The sequence below is a fragment of the Psammomys obesus genome, unplaced genomic scaffold, assembly GCF_907164565.1.
Source record: "Psammomys obesus unplaced genomic scaffold, mPsaObe1.curated_primary_1811, whole genome shotgun sequence".
Taxonomy (NCBI): Eukaryota; Metazoa; Chordata; class Mammalia; order Rodentia; family Muridae; genus Psammomys; species Psammomys obesus.
Window position 1 is genome coordinate 1,534,923 of NW_026596057.1, and position 18,959 is coordinate 1,553,881.

An 18,959-nucleotide genomic window follows, 5' to 3' on the forward strand; every position below is an offset into this window, starting at 1 on the left:
AATTCTCCTGGGAGTTCGCTCTCCACCCTGTTTGGGTCTTGAAAAATGTGGGACCACACAGAAAACTCAAGATGCATTAGACATCATCATTGATGATTGCTTTCAAGTTCACTGTCAAGCTGAGTGATGGTCACTGAGGGGCTTGTGTTCAGTGTGACCAGTGGGGGCACCTACTAGGCTCTTTGGCTCCTCTTCATTATGTGTCATGTTATGCTTCTCTTATGGTCTCCTGGGGGCTCTTGGCCAGTTCCCTGTCTGTCTCCCCTGGTCTTTCTCTAGGCTGCCTCTTTCAGGAGGTAGGAGAGCCTTTGTCTCTCCTACCTCCTAATCTTCCCAGATTCCAGCTGTATTCTCATATGATCGAAATTGTCCCTTTCCCGTACCTTTATGCCATCACATGCTTAGATTCCTCAGTCTGCTGGGAGTCTGCATGGGACAGCTTAACAGCAGATACTGATTCTCCCGTCCCTCCCCCTCAACTCTCAGTTCTTTCAGATTGCCTTTGGGAAGCCAAGCCTTACCAAGAACAGGGTGTGGTGTTTTCTATTGTGTGTGCTCACACACTTGTGTGTGTGTGTACCCCTGGGTGTTTGAATCCTAACCAAATCTTTTAAACAATGGCTTTATTCATTTCCTTAGAGCTGACTTCTAAGTCAGTCCACTGAGCTCCATCTAATCTACATTCTGTCTCCAGGTTGCATTTTCTGGGCTCTGGATTCCAGTAGCCAAGATTGAATTCTGAATGACTTTGGGCAAATTAATGTTTATGCCTTCATTTCTGCTTTTATAGTATAGAAAGAATAAGAGTTCAAAGCTGCTGCTCTGTGTCCTTGTGAAGATTTAGTAGGATAATCATAAATGTAAGGTGCCTTAACAACGTTGGACATAAACATATATGTTTATTATTTAAGACCTGCCGAGGGAGGGAGATATTGCCAGGCCAGGAGGAATATAAAGACCCTGTGAGCCTTGTAGCTTCAACTCCTATTCCTTTGTTCCTTTTATGCAACAAAGAGCATAAAACCCAGGGTGGTAAATGCAATGTTGGGGCCCCATGGTTTCAGACTTTTTTTTTTTTCCTGGAGGTTTATGGCAGTATCAGAGTTGGCTGGAAAGGGATTAGAAAGAAGCCCACCGTCACTGTTTACCACTTCTCTGTAAGTTCTAGCATAATAATAAAAACACGTGCTAATTATACTTGGTCAGTTTCAGAGAACAATTTCCGTCGGATGAACTGACACCCTGACCTTGGAGAAAGAAAAGTTATTAGTTCCTCACCCTCACGAGTGGCATGAAGCTTTATCTGCCGAGGCAACCAGAGATTAAAATACTCAAGTCCGTGGAGGAGGAATGGCAGATGATCCGAACACTGTTTAAAAATATTATTTAAACTTCATGTTGTATTTATACATTTAATTCATTTTTATTAGCTCCAAAGATATTTAACATAAAATAATTAGAGTCTCAAGATTAAAACCAAAATGACCACAGTTTTAATTAAGCCATCTCACAGGGAATTAGGCTGCATAATGAGAGGCAGCTTGGTGTGGTGGCGAATATCCCAGAGTCAGGGGAGAGGAGTCACTGTCATCAGTTCATGGATCCCTGGGAATGATTCTCTTGCTTGAATGAGCACCGTGGACTTTGTCTGTAAAAATAAGGGCTGATCCCACACTTTTAAGATAAGACCATTTTTTTTCCCTTAAAGAAAGCATTAAATAAAATCTTAATATAGAAAAGACAGTAAAATTAGCTCCTGTCTAGTCCCTTTTCTCTGTGCCAGCTAACTCTCTCTCTGCCAAACCACTTAGGCCCCGAGTCAAGAGAACTCCCCAGAATCCACTGTGAAAACTCGCCCCAAGGGTCTCAGTGTTTCCTTCCAGCTATAAAAGTCTATGATTCTGAGTCTAATATGTCCCTGTCGTACGTTTTGAAATCTAGCATCCCCTTTGAAATTTCATTCAAGGGTAGTTTTTAAAGAGTATCCACGGAGATGGATTTAGTGAAAAGGAAAGGACCGGAAGGGGTCTCTTGCCACCACATTGTGTGTGTTCCACATGCCCATCCTTGCCCTGGCATTTCTGTTTAGGTCCGAAGCACTAGTCAGGACCCTGTGACTGCAGTCTGTGCTTAGCTACTCTTTGTTACCTGGCTCTTGCTTTGTAAGGGACAAATTGCTTCTTCCTCCACTGGCCTGTTTGGCCTCTGATGGGCAATGCCAGAGGTTTCATTGTGGGCAGCAGCCTAGTAATTTTTAAACAACTCACACCCTGGTTCCTGGATTCAACCGGCCAAGGTTACAGAACCAGGGGAACTGGATAGTGCCCAGCCAATCTTTTATTGACTCCTTAGCTAAATCTAATATAAGAATTGCATATTGAAGGACAATCAGTTATCAATCGACTTGACTGTGACTAATGAACTATATAAAAAGAACTTGATGTGATACCAAGCTTATAACAGATAACCAGTCAATGCTAACTTCCTTCCCCACTTTTCTCCATTGGGGCCTATCCAGAGAAACCGTAACTACAGACAAGGCCTACAGGAAGTCAGTGTAGAAGACAGGTGGTTGTGATTCCTTTAAGGCTTCTCTGAGTCACTGGCCAGATTCATGTGCTAATTTCTATGTGCCTGCATACCACAACCATACAACAAGAGTTGTCCAAAAGCGGCTAAGGGGATGGAAGAGTACACAGCGCAAAGAACATGGTTTCAGTTTCCGGAACCCACAAGATGTCCTGCAACCTTGTAGCCTCTGGTCCCAGGGAAACCTTTGCTCTTATCTGAGGTCCAGAGCACCAGGCACACACGTGGAGCACATATATTCATGTAGACAAGACACTCATATAGATTAAATAAAGTAAGCAAATCAAAACAATTTTAAAGGTATTTTCCAAATGGGGTTTGGGAAGCTGGCTGGATTGCTAAGGTCCTTGCTGCCCAGACGAGAGAGCCTAAATTCCATCCCCTGTCTGAACACAGCCACAGACCCCTGGATCCCCAAAAGTACTGAAGGAACTGGGGAATTTGCTTGGCAGCCAGCCCAGCTAACCTCTTGAGTTTCAGGTTCGGTGAGAGAACCAGGCTCAAGAAGAGAAGTCACAATGTGATCAAGGGAGAGAGCTGTCCTTTAAATTCTGTCCTCTACATTTACACACTTAGGCACATGCACCTGTAAACACACACACGTACACACACACACACACACACACACACACACACACACACACACACACACTGGATTTGCTAAATAAACTAACGGCTTATTTCATCATTATCCCTTTCTGGATATCCAGTCTCTCTGCTTGTTCAAGTGCCCCGGTACTCACCTGCCCACATCTGGCTTTTGAAGCAGAAAGGATGGGCTATATTTGTTAAAATACTCTCCCGAGCATTGCAGGTGTGAAGAAAGAACTACGGACAGGTCTCAAAATGCCTCAGCTCAATGTCGGAACTACTTTGCAACAAATGCAGTGTTGTGCAGCCTCACACAGTGTGGCTGGGTGACCAGAAAAGAGGCTCTTGCTTCGTGAGCCTCACCCCATGCCAGGGAGCCAGGGAAGGCAAAGAGATTGGATTTCAGCCTCCACACGGGCCGCTGCGGAGACTTGTGGGCTGAGGCTGCCCCTAGCAACAGGTAATCTCCACAAGCGAAGGTGAGAAAAGGAGGTAGGAGAACACCAAAGCCACCTCAGTCTTCTCCGCTATGTTCGTGGTTGCGTCTCTCACCACACTCCCCTGTGACCAGGGTGTTTCTGGCATCAGAATGTTCAGTTAGACAATTTCTCGACATTACTCCCTTTTTCAGTTCCATTTTTAAATGTACATGTGTGTCTGGCTATGTGAGCGTGCACATGGAGGTCAGAGGTCCAGGTTGGGTGTTTGCCTCCGGTGCTCACCACCTTTTCTTTTACTTAATTAATTAATTTACTTACTTACTTACTTAATTAATTTTATTTATTTATTTTGAGACTGGGTCTTTCACCAAGATTGACGTGCACGGAGATGGCTGGACTGGATGGCCAATGTGTTCCTTTAGTGCCTAAGCCTGTGTGTGCATCTTTTCTGCAGGTCCCAGGGTTCTGAACTCAGGTCCTCATGCTTGCATGGTAGGCAATCTACTGTCTGTGTCATTTCCCCAGCTATGGCTACAGAGCACAGCCAACCACACAGGGACCCCTTTGCTGAATGAAACAAAATCTCTTTTTCCAAGGGAAGGCTAGATCTGAGGGGCTCCGGCAAGAAAAGCGTAACTCTCACATAGGAATAAAAGCAGGGTTCTTGTTAGTTTTCTTTCATGTGTGTTTTGGCTGCAGGTTCTCTCTTTGAGTTTAATTAGCTAGATCAATAGGTAGCTTTCACGAGGACCCTGCTAATTGGGTCTCACACGCACAACCCTGTAATATTGATTCCCTCACCTGCCTCAGTGGAAACTCGGGAGGCACTTATTTTTAAGTCTGAAAAACAAGAAAGTTGGACATTGCTAAGATTCACAGTTTGGTCATTTTAATGCCTAGCCCCTAAAAAGTAAAACTATGCATGTGTTTTGGTTGAATCACCATGAAGCCTTTGGCATGATCTCCCGAACACTCTGTTCTGTATTAAGGATAGTATCGTAACGAATTTTAAAACACTTTTCTTGTTTAAACCTTTGACTGAACAAATAAATTGTGGACAAAACAAAAAACTGAAATGCCAATTTATGTCTAAGAATATGAATTTTTTTTAGTGTTCCAAAAACTCTTCTAGAAACCCCCAGACGTTTGCATGATTATGCATGTGCGTGCATTTTAGTATTGTTTCCTGTTAAAGACAGAGCTACGTGTGTGGAAGCACACCTGGAATTTCACTACTTGGGACACAGATGCAGGAAGATTATTAGCATGTCAAGCCTAGACTTAGCTCTAGCAAGTTCAAAGCTAATCTAGGCTGTGTGAGACTATCCTAAAAAGCTAAACGAATACAAAAGGCTGAGGAAGAAAGAGGAGAGAAGGAAGAAGAGGAGGAAGGGAATGCGGAAGAGGGAGAAGAAAGGAGACATATAATGTGCGATGGTGTCAATTTAAAGTTTTATTATTAAAATTAATGTTCATATGGGTACATAACTACATCGGAAAAATACATTTTGTCAGCTATCTTTGTGCTTCCCAGAGAAGCCTGTGTGCACATATGTGTGTGTGTGTGTGTGTGTGTCTGTGTGTGTAGTAGTAGAAATAAGGAAGAAAGTTAGTCTTGTAAGCCCAATTAAAATTTAACACTTGTTTCTTTTAAGCTGACGTCCTCATTTTGGGAGAAAGAGTGAGGAAATTCAGTGCACAGATGCTTTTTTTTTTTTTTTTCCAAAATAAAGATGTTTCCTTCTGCAGCTTGGGTTTTGCTCACACAGAGGCACATGGGACACACTTTGAGACTGCAACGTGCTAAAATTCCCACGAAAACCCTCCTTCCCAGCACATTCACATTTATATTTTCTCTAAAGATATGCTTAGAGGCTGGCAAATTGGTCTGCTCCTGGAGATTCATATCGGCGTGTATCTGATGGTCTCTATTACCCAATTTAAATACACAATGGTCGGAAGGTTTGAACACACCATGTTAATCCAGCAACAGAGACCTCTGCTCGGCTGTTTGTTAAAAGAAAATTGTACCTGTTATGCACTGGAAAGGGGCGCACAGTTGCTGTTAACTGCTTTACCAAATTGATTCTGACTCACTCGTTTCAAAATGAAAATGGAAATGCTTTTGCCTTTTTGTGTGGTAGGGAATTGGCTTTACTTAGCACTAAGTGGTGTCATTTCTTGTGATTACAGAAAAATGCATCATAACTTTTGATTACGCCACTATTAAGGATGCACGGTAGCAATTGCTGGTACTCGTAAAGTACTGCTGGTGGGGTCTGTGTAACTCATTTTTATTTGAAACTGAGTGGAGGAGGAGGATATGGTTGAAGCTGTTCGAAGCTTGACTTGTGTAAAGAGATCATCCACCTGGGACAGGAAGGGTCTTGAGGGAGGAAGCCTTGTCTGTGGGCTTTCTCTCCATTCTATTCCCAATTTCTACTTTCCCGCTGGGCCCCTCAAAGGCAAATGAGTCAATATTCCTCCATTTATTTCTTTTTGGTAAATATGTGTAGAGCACTGACTAGTTATGCTGGGGTTCAAACGAAGGGCCCGTTCAGAAAGAATTTATGAAAAACAGGACAAGTGAAGTAGAAGTAACTTGTAGGCAGCATAATAAAAGCATGAAACTAAATCGGATTCCCAAAAGAAGTGGCTTTAATCCTCCAATTAGGTTGTGATATAGGAGAAGAGATCAGGCCAATTGTATTCACCGTGGCATCGCGGTAACGCAACTTAGAACACAACACTTAATAAGCAGATCACGAATGAGTGGATGGCACATGGTGGTGTCTGCCTTTAGCTCACACCTCCTTGTACAAGTTAATTGTGTCTATCTTTTCTGAGCTCTGGATTCAGTGATACCCTGTTGACAGTTTGAAATTGGTTGTGGTTGGAATGTTTACACCACAGAAATCAGCCACTGTGACAAACAAATGATTTTTTTTTTCCTAGTACAAATATCTTGTTCTTAAACATACCAAGCTCCATAAGAGCATAAAATGGGGTGGGAAGGTTTGTTTGTGTGTGTGTGTGAGTGAGTGAGTGTATGTGTATGTGTGTGTGTGTGTGTGTGTGTGTGAGAGAGAGAGAGAGAGAGAGAGAGAGAGAGAGAAAGAATGAGATGCTGTTGTTTGCTACAATTCCTGGGTAGCTACACTGGAGTTAGGCTGGCTCTAATTTGAAAGCCTCATTGACTTGTGTCTCAAGGCAAGCTGGACTAGCTCATTCCCCTAGCCCCACAGTGCTATGTTTTCAGTAGGCAAAAGAAAAGCCTATAAAAACTGGTTCTGAAGAAGAGTAAGTCAGAGTCTATATTTTGTACTTGTGTATCCTATGTGTCTAGGGTGTTTCCAGAAGATAAAATAAAATTGCTTCTGGCCATAACAGGTGAAAGGCTGAGCCCTACAAAGATCTAGTACACCGAATACCAGAGATAAGATATAAATGTCCTACCTAGGTCCCAGACCTCAAGGATCTGGATGATCTCAAGGATACCAGTGTGATGATATCAAGTTAGGAGTAAAAGGTCAAAAGCTTATTTAGAAAATGTTAAATGGAGGATGTGAAGGACAGCTTACGATGCCACCAGGTTTTGAGACTGGCTATTGAGGTAAGCAGTTTTTCTTTTGAAGTTTAAAATTTTGTTTTATGAGTATGGGTGTTTTGCATTCATTAATTTGTGCACCACTTGCATTCCTGGTTCTTTCAGAGGCAGAACAGGGCATTCGGTCCCTTGGAACTGGAGTTATAGGTATCGTGAGCTGCCATGTGGGTGTTGGGTGTTGAACTTGGGTCCTTTGAAAGAGCAGATAGCAAGATGTCTCTTCTGCCTATGGCAGACAGATTTTCAATGAATAAAAACACAATGAAAAAAAAAAGGAACCCATAAGATGTCTAACCTCATGCTGGACACTCTAATAAGAGTGTCTTTCCTTCTCTGTCTTCTTTTTTGTCATCATAGATGAAAAGCTAAAATGACGAGATCCCCTGTCATGTGATAGGCTGGTCATATAGCTGGTATGCTATTAATTCAATTAAATGGAATTAATTCTATGAAGTGGAATTCTATTTTGCTTTTGGAGTACAGCCTTGTGTTCCCGAGAGATACACCTTCCAGCTTTCCCTTTGTTTCTTCTGCCTGGAAAACAGGTATGATGGTCAGAGCTCTGTTTGTTATCCTGTGAACAGGAAAGAAAGGCCAAGTGTATTTCACAAACATAGGTCCACTATCCTTGACCTGCTAAACTGAAGCCAGAGCTGTCTATCTCTGGGTTTCTTGTTGATGAAATAACACCCCCAGCATCAGAAATCAAAACTTCAGCACATTGTGTTAGGCTGTGATGTTTCTTCTTAGACATAACAAAATGCTCTGTTGGCATTGTTACAATGGGCAAAAGTAGAAAGTATGGATTTAGACATAGTTAATTTGAGAGTAATCACAGAACACTTGGGTTGAAAATTTCAGCTACAATTTGAAAATTGCAATCTAGCTGCAAATCAAAATTGTCTGAAATTTTATTTTATTTTATTTTGAAGATCTGTACTTAGCCCTTGTATATTGCATCAAGAGTGGAGTCCAAGTGGCAGGTGCTTGTGCACCCTTGACAAACTCAGGGTCAATGGGAAGCTCCCAGGGACATGGATTCTGTCCTCTCTGTAAGAGTTAAAGCTAGGGACTTAATGGAATCTCTGCAATTTCCTTGTCTGAGAAAGCAGACAAGAATATTCCTGGGGTAAATTTGAGTAAACAATTGAGGCAGGAAGGGGAGTGTGGAAAAACTCAAGATGTTGAGAAAACAACATGAGCAAAATTGTGTTGCATACTGAGCAGTTAGTATGTGCTCAACTCCCCCCCCCCCACTCAACAAATTCAACCACAATATTTTATAATTTAACATCCTTTTAAACTTGTTTGTAATGTGCTGGGCATTTCTCATCTTCATTTCTTAAAATTTCTTGTCCTTTGACTTACATTCTCTACCAAAACTCCAGCTTGGTTTTCCCCAAATAAGAGCTCAGATTTTCTGAGTGTGTACCAGGTACAGCTCAAAGAAAACATATTAATTCATGGAATCATGACTACAACGTTGATGCTGTTATACAATATCACTACAGGAAGATATAGACACAGGCTAGTCATAGAACTAGTAAGTGTTAAAGTAGGTTTTAACTAGGCTGTATTGTTGAAGTTGATATCGCTACTGATCTCTGTAACAGAATGCTTACAAATAAAGGCTTTGGGCTCAAATGTACCTGTATCACTTTCCTAAGTGTCTTTAGGTGTTGGGAGTGATATGCGGCTACTGACCACTCAGGCAGAGAATGAATGATTATGAGGCTAGGACAGGAAATGATAGGTTCTTACCTGAATTCCTTTTTTTTTTTTTTTTTTAACAGAAAATAAAGAACTAAAATTATCTGAAGAGATATACTGGCATCAGGGATTTGCAAAGTGTTGAAAAGTTCTTGGAGGGAATGTTTTTATATATCCAAAGAAACCCTTGAATAGTCACAGCTGTTATTTCTTTGTAGTGCCAGGAAGGTTGCTTGTCTCAGAGAAGCCTCTGCAGAAGGGATGATAACATTTGAACTGTTCTTTGCATCCAAGTTCAGGGCTCTATCTGACCTCAGAGAGGAAGGAGGAACTAACTATCCTTTATTCCACACAGGAGAAGGCAGACCCATCTACTTAGGGCAAAGGCCTTAGGAACTGAAAGTACAGAGAGTGGAGACAACTGGAAATAATCCTCTTAGAGTTTTAAAATTGGAGAAGCAAGAATGGAAGGAGCTGAGTAATTGCACGCTTGGGTCTTGGGACCCTGACTAGTGGTGGTGAGGGATTGAAGAAAGGACACACACACACACACACACACACACACACACACACACACACACACAGAAAAACTAGGATTGGGTGGGCAGGGCTCTCAGATGGAGAAGTCATGGTGCTTGGAGGCTTGGTGTATTTATTATATACAGTTGAATAGAGACACAGAGTTACCACATACAGCTGAATAAGAAGGCAGGGTTTATGATATACAAACCAAAGAGGATGCAGGTTTAGCTAATCTCATAAAGAGCAAGGTATTCAGGCGAGCAAGCCTCAGGCTGTAAATATCTAAGAGTGAAGAGAGCAATGGAGGGAATTTTCTGCATACACTATCAGGATTTGCACTCAAACCCAAGGAAGACTTCACCATCCTCTCACTCCCCACCCAGAGAAGGCTTGGTGCTTCCATACGTCTGAGGCACTGCCGACAACACACATTCATTCAAGACTTTCCTTGTTCTCTACAGGAATGTATTGTTACTGGATTCATCACTTAAGAAAGAGATGTAGTATTTCCATTCACTTGTCCTGTGATGGAGTCCATGAAGCTTCTTGGCATCATAAAGAAAGAGTGAGAAGATGACAACCTGAGGTCCTAATCACTGTAAATCTTTAAGCCCAATGAAGATTTACAGTCATCAAATTGACTTGCTCTTCCTACCTATATAGGCATCACCACAACATAGTTTCTCTAGAAGCAAAACAACAGAAAAATAATAATATGTAATTTATAAATGAGAAGAAGGTCTTCCCTAGACAAAATGAGACTACAGTAGAAGTAAGCTCCCAGATGGTAATGGACCAGGCAAAGTGACAGCACTTCAAATATCAGTGCTTCAACATAGCAGAGGTTTTGTTTTTGTTTTTTTGTTTTTTTTTTTTTTTTTTACTTTTCCAGGTCAAGTTAGTTAGGACCACCTCAACCAGAGACATGTTTACTGAAGTAGTGGTGAGGGTGGGGCTGGGAAGAATGTAAATTGCTGGGATAAGGAATAAACACTTCCATCCAGAAGAAATGCACACCATTTCTGATCTAATTTATTGGTCAAAAGAAGCCATGTGGCCAAGCTCAAACTGGGGATTAGGGAAGTATATTCCTCCTGAATGGGAGCAAAACTGAAATATTTGTTGTGTCCTGTTAGGACTTCTTAGTGGACATAGTGATGCAAAACTGTAATCAAAGTTCTTCGAAGGGTAAGGAAGGAAGGAGAATTGGGAGTTCCAGGTGATCCTGTATTATACAGAATCATTTCAATAGCAAGCCAATCAACTGCCCACCCACTCACCCACCCAACACACAAATCCCAATAAAAACAAACACAGAACTCCAAACACTAGCAGCTTTCTGCAGCATCCTGATTTGTCTATCAGTAGTGCCTTACTTCTTTCTTTTCAACCTACCCCCTAAACAGCTGCATAGTTCTCCTCCCAAGAATGGAATTATTCTACCTATAACTCACCACGAATCCTCTTTATCTTTGGAATCAGGCTCCAAGTCACAGGCCTCCATCTCAGCCTCACCATTATCTATTTTCCAGGTTGTTTTAGGATGCCCTCCAACGTTTACCACTACTCAGTACCCACTTGGACCCAACCCTTCGTAGGCAGTTAGGCTTTTTTCCTTTTTCAAAAGTGAACTTAAATATCACTAATCCCACAAAGTATAGTGCTTTTTATAATCCTTCAGTTTGCATTATGGCCTTGTTGGTGTTTCCTAGTAAGCATTGCTTGCTTTTTTTTTTTTTTTTTTTTTTTTTTTTTTTTTTTTTTTTTTTTTTTTGTCATGATAGACATTTATACCCATGTCTAGAATGCTTTTTTTTGTGGACAGATATGGTGTCTTTGTCATAATTATGTGGTTCATTTCTTGCCTTTGCCAGAGTGTACAGCTGTATGGTGGGAATTCACTGAAGACTCTTACATTCCCCTCCTTGGTTTGAGCTGGTTGAATCTTAATCAACACCCCCTTCTTCAGTCCTTGTGTTTATGGCCTGCAAGAACATTCACAGTCAAGATTGTGGTATCTTGCTTGTACTCACTGTTAATATATGATGTTTTGGAGCTAAACAGCTACCACCTGTGGTAAAAAAAAAAAAAAAAGTGGCTGAAAAGAGTTTAGAAAAGTGTAAGGTGAAAGAAAGGCAGAGAAAACTATTCCTTCCATCCTAATAATGATAGCAACAAGAAGACTAATTTTATAAATAATTTCCACTAAATTTCACTTCCTCGTTAGCTTGTGGATCTTTGGAGAACACAGGGTTGTGTTTTCTTGGTCTACACAGACCTTCACAATCAGTTCTTGTGTTTTAGTGTCCACACACATGAATTTCTTTACAAGTCTTTGTTAAACTTTGTCTCATTGTGTATAGGTTATAACCCTTAGTCCTATGGCAGCCTATTGTTTCACAAGTTAGAGAGGTCAGAGATGAGAGGGGTAACCTCTTTGTCACTTCTTGTCTTATACATGAAGAAACTGAGATCTAGAGAGAATGTGTTTTCTTCCAGGTGTGCTATGGAGCTGGGAAAGTCATGTGACTTGGGGAGCCGGCCTGGAACAAGAGTAAGACTGAGGCATGTCCAAACACCAAAAATCTCATCCTGAGGCTGGCAGGATCAGGACTACTCCCTCTCTGCCCTGGGCCTGCATGTCCTGGTGGTACACATACCCATATAGCCACCACCTGGCAGGTTCTCTCCTTATAAAGTCATGCACAGCAAGCAAGCTCCTCGAATTCCTCTTTATGCCAATAAGACGTTCCCAAGCACCTTAGCCTGGAAAAATGATGTACACTCACCCCAAAAGCCTCTACTTACTCCCCAAAGGTTTAAATAGCCTTTATTCCCTCCAGTGAAAGGAGGCTGTTCCTGTCTCCCTCTCTCTCTCAGGCGACTGGTCATGATCACGCTGTTAAGGGAGAGGGAGCAGAGTGGGAATGACAGCATGTTCTGTGGATATTCATGGAGTTCATCAAACCCTTTCCTTCAACAGCTCTACAATGCAAAATAAGAATGATGACTAATGATTAGTTTGATCAGTGAGATTGGACTAATTGATTTTTAATGGGTTTATTGAATATAGGTTAGGTTGTTTGCTGCCTGACTAATCACTGGAACTTGAAAAAAAAGTAACATAATTTCCAAAAGTAGTTTCAGCTCTAGTCTACAATGTGTGAGAGGCCCAGAAGGACCAGGTATGGGACCTGCTTGTCATCTTGTGCTCCACGGAGAAGTTTTAAATGCAATTATACTGCTGTTATATATTTCAGCTAAGTTAGTTCCTGTGGGGATTTATTCATTGAATTTTCTAGTCATTTGCATAAATTTTTTTTAGATAAATTAGTTTTTAAAATAAACAAGGGGGCGGCATGATATATACGTAGACCATAGTTTCAAAACAAAATGGACCCAGCATAGGGGAACATTTAGAAAGCAGATGGTTTGACCAGTTGCCCCTGACTTTCTAAGACTGTACACATTCAAAAGGTCTGTGAGCAGGATTAGAGGAAAAAGTGATGCCATTAAGTTAAGACCTCAGACAAATTTAAACCTTACCTAAGAGTCCTATATCCATCTACATGTTTTATATTGGCTGCTTAAAGATAGCTATAGGCCACTCACTATAGGCATATTCTAATTACTATATGTATTTTGACTCACAGAAGGGCAGAATAATTTTTTAAAAATCCCTAAAACAATCTCATCTCAGCCTTGCTCTTTGTCTGAGAAAAAATGCAAATACGATTCCCAGGGCTATGGTCCCTAATCTGCAGATGAGAGCTCTTGCCGAGGGAGAGGGACGCTGAAGGTGAAAATGAGGTGGTAGAACTACTCGGGAAATTAAAACTGTAATAAGGTACCGGTGGGTTGTGTTTCTGTCCCTCTGCAATAACAGAATGTGAACAAAAGGGTCAGAGGGCAAAGGCCGAAGTTCACCTTAGAAAATGAGGGCTGTCATGGGGCTTCAGGCTGTGCATATGGCAGGTGAAACCAGGCTGACAAATTAGACAGCTCTGGGCAACCTTCACGGTTGAAAATCCACCCTCTTCCGTCTGCTACAAAAGCATGAGACTGGTGTTTGTAAGGAGGACAAGAACCATTTCACAAAGTTTGCACATGCTGGTTTGGCAGGTGGGGTGGGGTGGGGTGGGGAAGGGAATGCGTTGGATAAGTGAGTGCCTGGTAGGAGATTGAGAATGTGCAAGGCAAAGAAGAACATAAAGAGAAAAAGAGGGCTGAGAGAGAGAAAAAGAATGGGAGAAGGTACAGATAAAAACGATGTGAGAGCCAGGGCGAATGAGATAGGTAGTGAGAGAAGAAATAAATTAGAAGGGCCAAAGAGCCAGAAGAAAATGTGTTGAGGGGGGAGCAATAGACAGGGTTGAGAGATAAGGAGAACAGCTCAGGGAGAGAAGACAGAGAAAAGCCAAAAGGGAAACAAAACAAAACAAATCTAGGCCTGCCTGCTCACAGGCAATTTCAAGGGACTGATGAGAGCAATCTCCTGTCAGTTAGTCCCTCGACATGCTGGGGGCAAGGGAAATAGTCAGAAGGCAAGGTGAGTTCTGGGTTCAACACAGGTAGCTCTGACACTGAGCTCTGACACTGAGCTGGCTCCTTGTAAGGACATGGGCTCAACTGTCTTTTTCACTTATCTGCTCCCCGCTAAAACCTAAGGCTGTTCTTCACCTTTTCACTTACAAGCTATCTTTGCCTCACAAGCCTCTTAAACACCATTAAAATGCTGCCGCAAAGCATCACGGTTGCCGCATGTACTACTGATCCTAATGTTCAGGCCAAGGGGTTGTTACAAGGGAAGGAAATAACAGGTTTTCCCAAGTGGTGATTTCAGTAATGTCTAACAGTCTGGGCCATCTGGTGAGTTCTGTGGGAAACAGATCGCGCTGTTCATAGGCATTTTTACCATCCTTACTCCATGCTCATTTCACTGGACAAACTATTCCTTTTAAGGGGCTTTTTATAGACAAAGAACAGAGAGCACTTTCTTTGTCCTTTCTCTGGCTTCTCGAGGTTTGGAAGTGTCTTTGTTCTCTGGCTTGTCAGAGCCAATTTATGCTTTACTCTCTTCCCTTTCAGATAACATCCACACATTAGCTGAACACCTACTCTGTGCCAGATGCCATCAGGCACTGGGGGAGAGGCACAGAATTATGAGGTGTTGTCTTGTAGGCTGTGGCAGTGAGTACAAAGTCATACTCATGAGCATTCTACATCTTTATAGGTGCTCAGCAGGTAGGGGAGGTAGGAATTGTCACAAACAGCATGCAAACACGGAGAATCGCCTATTCCATTGTGTGTGTGTTTTTAATGAGAAATACACACCCAGATATATATATAAAAACATATATCCTGTCATGTATGCTGAGATATTTAAGGTAAAGGGTAACTGATTTGCAATTGGCTTTGAGATGCATTAAAAAAATAAGATGGTTTGGTGATTAGAAGAAGAGATGAGTAGACAGATAAAGATGTGTGATCAAATTCTAAGTGGTAGGTACATAGTTACCCACTGTAAAATTCAATTTCACTGCATTTGACATGTTTAATTCACTTTGTGGAATAATCAGTAGACAATTAAAAGATGTTGATTTGAAGAGTTCAGACAAGAGAGTGATGGTGTAAAAAATGAAGAAACAGTGGTGGAAGGGGGGAAAGCTAATAGAGGATAATCATGTTACGTTATCTATTGCTGCACAACAAATCACTGTAAAATGAACTGGATTAGAGTGTCACACAGGTGCCAACAGTGACGGGTGCCAGTGATGAGTCCAGGAAGGGTGTAGTGAGATGGTGCAAACTCTGTAAGTTTGCAGCTAAATGGGTTAGCAGAGCCACCTGAATCCTTGGGAGCTGAAGGCAGACTGGCTCTCTCAGTTGGGTTTTATGAAAGGACCTTGGCTTCAGTGACTCACTCCTAGAGATCTCTTTATTGGCTACTGGAGTGTCCTTGTCCTAGGCAACTAGCTCCTGCTGAGGAAGCCTCAACACTTCCTCATAGCCTCATCATATCGGATCATTTCTGTTCCATTTCATTTGTTATATGCAGACACTAAATCCAGCCAATAATTAGTGGGGGGATGTTGTTAGGTTCTAGTTTCTCATGGGAAAGGGCTGAACACTTTGGAGAATGTGTTTGAAAACCACTGTTTAAAACTTTAGTGGACCCAGGAGTAAGCTACTCATACCTGTAGCTTAGCATTTGAAAGGCTAAGGCAAGAGGATTGCTTTGAAGGACAGCCTGCTTCACAGAGTATGCAAGCCTTCCTGCTTCCCATACAGGGTGAGACCCTGCTTCTAGACAAAACATCGTCATCATCATCATCATCATCATCAACAACAACAACAGCAACAAATACAGCCACAAACAAAACAAAAACCACAATATAAAAGCATCTTAGGTGTGGTTCTGGTGGAAGGCTTGCTTCCGAACGCTGAGTTAATGAAGTCAGGTGGTAGAGCAGAGCTGAGAAGTGCTTACGACATTAAAACCTCTTCATCTAGAAGATTACAGAAGTCTCATGGGGCTTCTTGAGTCAGGGCTGGATGAGGCTATAAAAAAAGGGACAAAACAAAACACAAAAACCGCACACAGAAAGCCTGGCCTTCTTTTTTTTTTTACTCCCTGCTTATTCTTAATTGAGATAAAATTAGAATGGCCAAGAACCAGTCCTTCAGCCATTTTAAAGTGCTCCACTCAATGGCTCTTACTGCATTCAAAATGCTAGGCACTTATCACTCCTCTCTAATTCCAGACTGACACCATAAAGAAAGCATGGTAACCATGGAGCAATCTTACTGTCCCATGTCCTGCTGAACACTCATCTATTGTTCTTCTCTAGATTTATCATGATTCAGTATCTTTGCCTCTACAAGGTATGAAGAACTTAACCAGACTTTCTGCTGTGAAGACTTTTATTTTATGTTTATTCATTTGCTTATATTTTTGGTGGGGATTGACAAGTCCGAGAGAGCTTGTGGGATGAAATCTACCAAACAACAGAAAAAGATATTAATGTAAGTAAGCCTGCAGAAATAACTTGGGGCCAATTTGTGAACTTGAGAGCAGTGAATCCAAATGGTCCCTCATGCTTGGACATCAGCTCAAAATTACTGATGATTGTAGAACTATAATGGGCTATATATTAGAATTTTCACTTAAAAAATTTCCACATTAGTTTTGGCAGCTGGCAGTTGGCCATAGATAGAGTTACCCAACTCAAATTGGTTATATTGTTCTTGTGAGAAATGGTGGGGTAGTGACTAATGGGCCTTCAAGCTGACTCAGTGGCTAAAGGTGCTTGCTGCAAAAGCCTGCCAATGTGAGTTCAGGATCCCAGGAAAAGGTGACAGAAAAAAACCAACTATACAAACTTGTCCTCTGACCTCCACATGGCAGACACACAAATAATGATGATGATGATAATAATGGTGAATTTTGACATGACTGACTGATGAGCTCAAGAATACAATCCTGGGTGTTACTTTCAGGTTATCTGTGCTGGTAGAATGTCTCCAACACTTGAACCCCAAATTTGTTACTTTGGGCAGCTTCTATTCTTTCTGCCTCAGTTTCCTCTTTTGTCATGACCATAGTCCTGATTATTTTTTTTAAGGAGTTGCACAAATCAACACGTGAGAGGTTTGCCAACAGTGGCCTGGCCTCTGAAAGCACACAGAGATGCAACGCTTACACCCACAGTGTTTCATTGAAGGAATCACACTCTTTAGGGGCAACTGAAGAGAGGTAATGTTTTTTCATCCAATTATTTTAACATATAAAGTCCTACATGTTTTTCAGTAGATCTCTGGGCAGATGGAGTCTTAACTGTTCACAGCGTAAGACAGCATGGATGATGCTACTGCGATGTCAGTTCCAATGTCAGTCTGTTGGCAGTGACTGTTTCCCTTTGACATTTTTCAAAACCAGGACACCATCTTGAACACTTCAAGTGTGAGGAAGAGCTCAAGACCCTCCGGGCTTTAAGAGTTCTAGCCTGCGTGTGGAAGCACTCGTGAAAGCATTGCATCTTAGGATACAAATACCTTCTGGGAGCTCTGTGTCACCAGCTCTTTTTAAAAACACTGGCGCAGCGTAATAGAGAAAACACTGTTCTATAAAATACAAAGCACCGCTGCCAAGACTCGGGGAAAAGAAAAGAAATTGCTGAAAGATTTAATAACTGTGAATCTTCTGACTCAAAGCAGATATTCAGCCTTTGAGTGATCTTTATGTGACTTAAGTGGATTGGCAAGAGTGCTGCCAGCAGGTCACATGACCCAGGTACCACAGGGAAGCTGTGAGATCAAACCAGAGGGAAATGAGGACTTTCGTGCAAGAATAGGTGGCTTCCTGCCTAGTTCTTAGACACATGACAGTTCCAATAGTGACCTGCCGACATCCATCGTCTGCATACAGTCCGAGTCACTAAAGAAAACGACTAGTCATTTATATAAAAAGTACCATAGGCACTGAGGATGGTCATTTATTTGGTAGCCTGTCTGTTAACCTATTGTCTTTCTTTAGTATGTGTAAGCTTCATCTCAAATCACCACTCATTCTTTCTGCACTAGAGATGCTTCCTAATTTACTGCCCAAATGTGGAAAGAATCACTGAACGAATTTAGGGATGAGAGAGAGAGGGGGGGGATGGGATTTAAACATCTAAGTTCTGCATGGTTTGCTCCTGTCATCGAGGTGTGGGATGGCAGTAGCCAGTGCCTCAGAGAAGCTCGGACATTTTAGCCATGTCTTTGTAAAGTGTTGAAACCTCAACACTTCGTCCAGAGGTTGCTTGCTGCTAGGCAATTGACACCCTGCCTCTGGCACTGGGACGAGTCTGCCTCGTTTATGGGGCCCATTAACCTGCACGGACAAAGCTGAGCTGGGTTTGCCAGCTAGAGAGCTTTGTGGTTGCTCAGGGCACCTGTACACCATCCTTCCCAAGCTCGGTTTCATTTGCTTATTCTCTGCAGTTATCTTAGGCAGACTGCCTTTCTAGGGTTGTGCTATTTCAGAGTGCTCTTTCCTCCCCTGATCACATTTCTTGTTTCTACTTTTACCTGTCAAGGCTAAGGCTTAGTGTATAATTTCCCCACATTTGGACTTCCATTGTTGTCTGTAGATGGCATTAGTTCAGTCCTCTGAAACTCTCAGCTTTCCTTTTAATTTAATATAGTAATTTCTGTTTTGACATAAGTACCCTACCCCCACACATACATGTTCATATGTACATACATACACACATATATCTACACATATAAACACTACACACATACAGACAGATACATGTGCACACAAGCATACATATACACACAAGCACATGCATACACACACACTCATACACACTCCATACATCTACACAACATACATAAATGCATTCATATATTCACACACCTAGACACAATACATACATGCAGTTTTACACATGTACACTCACCTGCACACACACACACACACACACACACACACACACACACACACACACACA